Source organism: Mus pahari, chromosome 13, assembly GCF_900095145.1.
Source record: "Mus pahari chromosome 13, PAHARI_EIJ_v1.1, whole genome shotgun sequence".
Classification (NCBI taxonomy): Eukaryota; Metazoa; Chordata; class Mammalia; order Rodentia; family Muridae; genus Mus; species Mus pahari.
This window is the reverse complement of record NC_034602.1, coordinates 42395220-42402168: the sequence shown is the minus strand read 5'-3', so window position 1 is coordinate 42402168 and position 6949 is coordinate 42395220. Positions and strand designations below refer to the sequence as shown.

Below are 6949 nucleotides of genomic sequence, written 5' to 3'. Positions count from 1 at the left end.
TTAGTTCTTTGTACACTATAGACGTTAATACTCTGTCAAATTCCCTAGGTTGTCATTTCACTCAACTGATTTCTTTACTGTACAGACTTCTGATTTCATTAAGTCCCTTTGTAGAATGGACACCTTCCTAAGAACACCTATAGCTGTTGATGGTAGCTATAAGATAAAGGCTTGACACCTCTGTCTTCCTATAATGTGTACCCATTTGACTCTACTCAGCTCTGCAAATAAGATGTTTAAAATTTTATGGTTCTAACCCAAAGCCCTCATTTCCTTTGTTTTGATATTAGAATCAGCATTCTTATTGTCTGTTGAAGTAGTGAATCAGTCATGCATCCCATTAAAAAGTATATGGACATAGCAGGTACCAATACAACCAGGACATTTTTCCTGTCTCCATCTACCAAGTGCTGAACTCTCCTGTTGAAAGCCAGTCATCCCTTTCCAGCCTCGTGTGCAATTTTTATACAATTCAAATCTGCTAAGCTACTCATGTTCTCACATTGCTGCTTTTCTTTCTCTATCACTATACAAGGGTCAGCCTGCTCTGAGTGACAATTTAGGGTCAATTTTCCTTTTTCTCTTTGACCTTGCTCCTGGCCACTTGGTCACGGTCATCACTTCTGGAAAGTAATTATATTGAATATGAATAAGAAAGAGACACTCTGGCTTAAGAATTCAAAATTGTTCTCTAACTCCTTACCTAAAGCAAGGGGCTTGGAAGAACAATTTTTAGAATTTATAAATAACAAGATACATCCCCCCTCTCCCACTAACTTGTATCAAAAACTTGTAAAGTCAAGTTCCAAGAGTATTGAGTCAGAATTCCCAAGTGCTAGCAACTAGAACAAGAGAAGGTAGTTCAGCAGCAAGAGAATACAACCAGGCAGCTAGCAAAAGCTCATCTCCCAAGATAAGAAAACAGTATCAGCTGCCTGTGTGCATGCACTAGAAGAGGGGATAAGCAATGGAAAGGAGATAAAAGTGGAGTCAAGACAGAAACAAAAGATAGGTTCTGTGGGAATCTGAAGCCCTAAGGTTCTTAGACAGTGAAACTAGCTAGAGGCTAGTCTTACATAGACATTTCCTTGACAGCCAGCTGCAGGTTCAATGCTGTGAGGCACTGTAAGGAACACAAACAAGGCACCCAGGTCACCCTGACAGGCTTCCTTCAGCTCCAGGGAGCAGGAAACAACCAGCCATCTCTGGCAGTACTCCAGTAAATGTGCAGGTAAGAATACATAAGCAAACAGCACACATAAAGTCAGCCCCATAGTCGTATGTATAAGGCATGGTGTGAATGGTGCTCCTGCAGAGAGAAACTAATAGATGACTTTACTAGAGATCTGAACATTGTTCTTGTGGATGGCATGATTTTATTTGAAAATAAATGTAATTAGTGTCCTATAATTCCACATTTATTCTTTGAGATAGTGAAACCAGTTTGGCAGGTATGTAAATACCAAATGGCTCGTATTCATCGTTTTTACTTCTAAAGTAACAGAAATGTACCCCTGCCCACTCCTCCTTGGAAAGCAAAGGGAATCTGAATTTCACATGCTGCCCATTGGTACCAAGGCTCAATAAAGGCTCCCTATCTCACACAAATGTGCAAGTGGAATATAGATGGCTGTTGTGAAAAATGGGGAGCTATTCTTGGTACCATCCAATATTTAGTCATCACTAAAAAGAACTTCTGAATTCTCAGAGACAAGGTTTACATTCAGAGTAGCATAATGAATGAATATGGATTTATGATTGAACACTTAAGAGCTTATAGGATTGACTTGTGTTCATCTGTTGTATTTTGCTTTAAAAAAAAAAAAACAAAAAAGAACTTTTCTCTTACCCTTCTAACTGTACTTGGAGGAGAATTAGAAGTTTATTTTTAAAAGACCATTGCTATGAAAACTGGATATCCTTGTTCTTCTGCCAGATGATTTTGAACATGTCAAGAGAGATGAGTTGGATTTGAATGTCTTCATCTCTTCTACTCTGAGACCCAGTGCTTCAAAGACTCCAAATGGATATAATTATATACACTGGGGCCATCAAGTCACGTCAAAAACAATCCCTCCATGTTTTTCCCTCCCACCAAACTGGACTGAATCCAGTTAACTTTCTCTATAATTCTCGAGGACCTTGGTTAATAACAGCAATGAAAAGTACCATTTGCAGAGCATTTGCTATAGGCCAGGACCTGTGTATGGCAGATTGATTTTTAGAAGCTGCTGGAACATCCCAAGCTCCACATCCATCCATCCATCCCCTCTGCAGCTCCTGTTGTTATGAAACAGAGTATCTCCTAGGCTGACTCTGTGGTGTGATTCGGCCAACAGCCTGTAATAAGTGTAGTGACAGACCAGCTTCTAGCCACCAGCTCCAAGATTATTCTACGAAAAATCTATCATTAGTATAATAGCTAGCTCAAGGTACTGTCCAGGAGACAAAGAGCACATGAAGCAAGAACTTCTCTGAGTTAGTGAAAGAGCCCATCACCGAAGAGCAGAACCTCCTTTCTGATCTCCAGTGGGCCAGGTATGCAGGAGGGGGCCCCGGGAGCTTATCAGCTGTGCTGATCTGAAAAGATGAGTGGTTGCTGCTTTAAGCCACCACATTCTGATGTGGCCTGCTATGCTGTTCCCTTATTCCCAGAGATAACTACTTCTCCCTAAGCACACCATAGGACTTTCTCATTCTTGTCCCCAAAGAGTCATATAAGAAAAGTGCTTTTATTATGTTACTCGGGAGACAAGGAAAATAAAGCGTAGATTGATGGAGTTGTTCCTGATAACAAAACTACTGCATTATAGACACCTATTTAATTCTTATACACACCAATGTTTCATATGCCACTTAAATAAAGATGTATGTTAAAGCATGAAAGAGATATGTGTCTTGGAGCTGGTGAGCTGGTGAGCTATGTGTAAGTGGTGGAGAAAAGGCCACTGGTCTGGGTCATCTCATGTATTTGAAATGATTTGAAATGCCCAGTCTTTAACTGGTAGTTTTGGAGAAGTGTGAAGCTTTTGTGCATTTCTAGAATAGAGGATGCTATGTTTATGTAATCTTACAATTAGTTCCATGGACCTTTAAACTTTTCCCTCCTCTGTCACTTCCCTGTTTTCAGTTTTGTAAACTGTAATGGGTGTCTTATCTTGTAACTGGAACCCCAGGTTTTCTTCCTAATACTTCATTACTTGAATTGTTTCATTAGCATTTCTTCTCCCTAAATCCCCCTTTGGTTGGTTAGCCTTCTAAAAATTCCTCCAATTTATCTATGTCTCTTAAAAGAAATTAGATGCTCTCGTACTAAATATAGTATTAACGAGACCTAATCACCAGTGCAGAATTAGATTAATTACCTTGCTTGTTTTCAATGTGACACTCATCAATCAATTAATATTCCACACATGTGTAATTTCTGTATTGTATTTCATAAAACAGATTAATCTGACTAAAGCTTTTGGAAGTAGAAAGAAAAGAGGCAGACATTGCTTCTTCTGCTGCCACTACTACCTGTTACTCACATAACCTTGGACTAATGACATGACATCCTTGAGACCCAAGTGTCCCCAAAGAAACATGCTGACAAACTCACTCCAGCCTATGTTCTTCAGGATTTCTTCTCAGAAGTAGGGTTAGTAGGAAGACTCACCAGTGTTGTGTGTTTCTGGACCCATGCAACCTATTTCGTGGATTTAACGTTGTATGCTTGTGAGGATTCCAGAGCAATCAAAGAGAGGGTCTTCTGCAGCAGCCCAAAGTTATCTGGACCAGAAACCTGGAAGAAGAGGTGGACAGGAAGGGTAAGCTAGAATGTATAAGGCTGAGAGAAGGCCATAAGAATGTTTTAGAATCCATCTGCCTACGTCTCTCACTGTCTTCTAACCTCCAGCATTAAATATAATGACATGATGTTGAATGCCTTGATTCTCCCCACCCTCATTACAGAGCCAAAGGTATCCTGACCCAGGAACCAGAAAAGCTTAAGGACATTTAAGGATGCTGGAGTTGTGACAGATCTGTGATGGTCATACCCAAGGATGAATCAGGCTCGTATTCTACAGGATATAACAGAGCTTGGCACATTTCACTTAATATTGTTTTATATAGCAAATAAAAAAGAATGAGAAATTCAATTTGACTTTCAGGTAAATACTTTTAAAGTATTCCTCAAATATAGCCACAAGTGGTTTTAAAACCCATTTATATCCTATGCAGAGCCTGGAAATATTCCTTCTAAAGTTTTTTTCTAAAATTCAAACTCCTTCGGGCATTGTATTTTTTTTTTTTTTTTTTGTAATCTTATCTGTACTAGCACTCAAAGTTCAAAGATATTATGACTTGTACTTTATGTCTGTCTTCTAATTCACCTGTACCTATGTGTCTCAAGGAAAAATCTAGACAGAGGGGGTATCATCACCTCAAACCAAGGGGATGTCAACTAACGAAATATTGGTGACAGTGCCATAGACTTGGAACAGAAAATGCCAGAACCAGGAAGGAAAACAGTGTAGCTCATCCACCAGAGATGAAAGAGGCAGTGGCCAGCAGCACATCCAAAAAGTAAAGGAGTAGCTGTGTTCCAGTTAATCTCAGAATGCCCCTCGGGAAAGCAATTGCTTTGGGGGGCTGATGTTTTGATAAGTCAAGAAAAAAAATCTGTATGAATAGACAGCATTCAGTTTGTATGAATACGAATGGTAAGCTCTGTAACAAGTGGAGAAGACAGAATGTCTAGGAAAGAAAACCCTACCCTGTGCAAAACTGTAAAACAAATACCTACACCTTAAAAAAAAATAATCAGCAACACACAGACCACGTATTGTACCAAAATATAATTGAGGTATTAATCAAAGCTAAAAACATTTAGGCATACATTAAGTACAAGAGCAAAAATAAATCATAATTGAAATTAATACTGCTTAATAGCATAAAAAATTCTATATATAGAAAGTCAAAGGCTATGGTCAAATTGCTTAGAGAAGAATTTAAGACTCAAATTATACATGTTAGTAAAACAAAGAACTTGAAATTAAAGAAGTTGAGGGCCAGCCTAGTGATACACAAGTTCAAGGCCAGCTTGGGCTACATGGCAATAGAAGAGGTGAAAGGAAGGGAAAGTATAATCAGTATATTGTGTATAAGAAAAGAATCTATTTTTAATAAAAGGGGAGAAAAGGAATAGGAGAGGGGTGGGGAGCAGAAAGAAGGGAAGAAAGAAGAGGGAAGAAAGTGGAAAGAGCTATAATCAATTCAAATGAATAAAATAACAGAAAAGAAATAAAATAAGAGAATTATATGATAGTAGCAACTCAACCCAAATTTTGTGCTTAATTAATTAATTGAAAAGATTAATAAAAATGAAGACACCAAACAAGTAAACAAATAACAGCTACAACTGCTGCAGAGTAGTCAAAGTTAGGCACCCACTTTCTAGGTTTTTCATATCTTAAGTGTTTTGTGCAAGTTAAGGGAATTCACCCAGAGTTGGGGTTGTAGCCTAAAGTCCCAAGTGCTTCAAAACTAATAAAAATAATGGAAAAAATCTTAATTTGAAAAAGAGCAGGGAAGGGTATGTGTAAGGATTTGCAGTAAGGAATAGGAAGGGGAAAAGGATGTACTTAAAATCTCAAAAATTAAAGTAAGTAATTTTAAAGAATAAAGATTCATGTTGGTGTTTGGCTAGACGACTAGACTACTGATATCTTGACAATCAAGATTAGACTTGCCCCCAAAGAACCATTTCTAAACAGGTCTACTTCCCCTGTGTCCTAATAACTTTTCTTTTTCACTACCTCTGGTGAGAGGTGGGCTAGAGGGGAGCTTGAATCCTTATTAAAAGAGGTTAAGAAGAATTTATGCCTTCAGATATGCAATTTTGAAAATGTTCAGGCGATGCCCAGAAAGTTAAGCACAACACTTGAAGCAAACAAGAACTATAGCGATTTAACTTGGATCCTGTCCTCTATCACATGGGTTCTGTTTTCTCTTGAGACTTTGTAGAAGTCATACTTGGCCTGAAAAGAAAAAAAATTGACAAGAGACTATGTTTACTTCGTTATGAAAATTCTTTGACAAGTCAATAGAAAGTGGGGTTTGAGACCTTTCACATCTCAACTGGTAACAGTCTGAAGCACAAGGCTAGGTGCAACTGGGGTGTGATTGACTTATTGATCATCAACAAGACTTAGCTGTCATCTGAAGAACATGAACCGCCTGTTGTCTACAGTGGTGGGTTCAAGCTATTGACTTTTGCTATTTTTCGTATACCAGCTCACCATGAGCACACATAACCACGGTGCCACTTTGACTCCTTGTGCCTGGAAGGGAACGGGAAGTTGCACAATGCTGTGAGTCTTAAGTCACACGTGAGCATGCACACATTTGTGCTGTGGCAAGATGTTGTCATCTACAAAGTTCACAATCACGGAGCACATCATCAAGCTACAAACAAAATAACACACAAAAATTCATGTTTTAGATAAGTAGCGGCAGTCCAGTCTACTCCGCAGACACCACACAGGAATCAACAAGGGCAGCCCAATCCAGAGGAAACTTCAAAGCTCGTCAATCGGCCGAGTCTACTCGGAAGTCGCAAGGAGCTTTAGGAACCTCACGAGAAATTATTTGACAGTTTGTCACTGATCATGGAGTTCATTAATGTCACTAGACTAGCTGGCCAATAAGCTTCAGGGATTTGCCCATCTCTGCTCTACTAGTGCACTTCTGTTCCTGGCTTTTTACATTAGCTACTGGAGATCCAAAGTCAGTGCCAGGGACATGCATGGAGCAATTGTGTCTGCATCATTACTGCTGATTACCACCAGTACAAGAAAGACCCATGACCAAGACTTTGCAGGCTTGCTAAGATGCTTTTATCAAATGATCCATGCAGCTGGAGACTCTTTGTAGTCTGCTTGTCTAGAATGGTCCACACTCAGCC

At 39.1% G+C, this 6949-nt stretch overlaps 1 long non-coding RNA gene across 1 annotated transcript; it reads right to left on the bottom strand.

Moving 5' to 3' along the window:
- Window positions 1-1865: 1865 nt before the first annotated feature.
- On the bottom strand, window positions 1866-6612 carry LOC110330219. The gene is made up of 3 exons (XR_002380944.1): window positions 6285-6612; window positions 3659-3784; window positions 1866-2141 (listed from the first exon to the last, which is right to left on the bottom strand). It is a non-coding gene; the product is annotated as an uncharacterized LOC110330219 (long non-coding RNA).
- Between the last annotated feature and the right edge of the window lie 337 nt (window positions 6613-6949).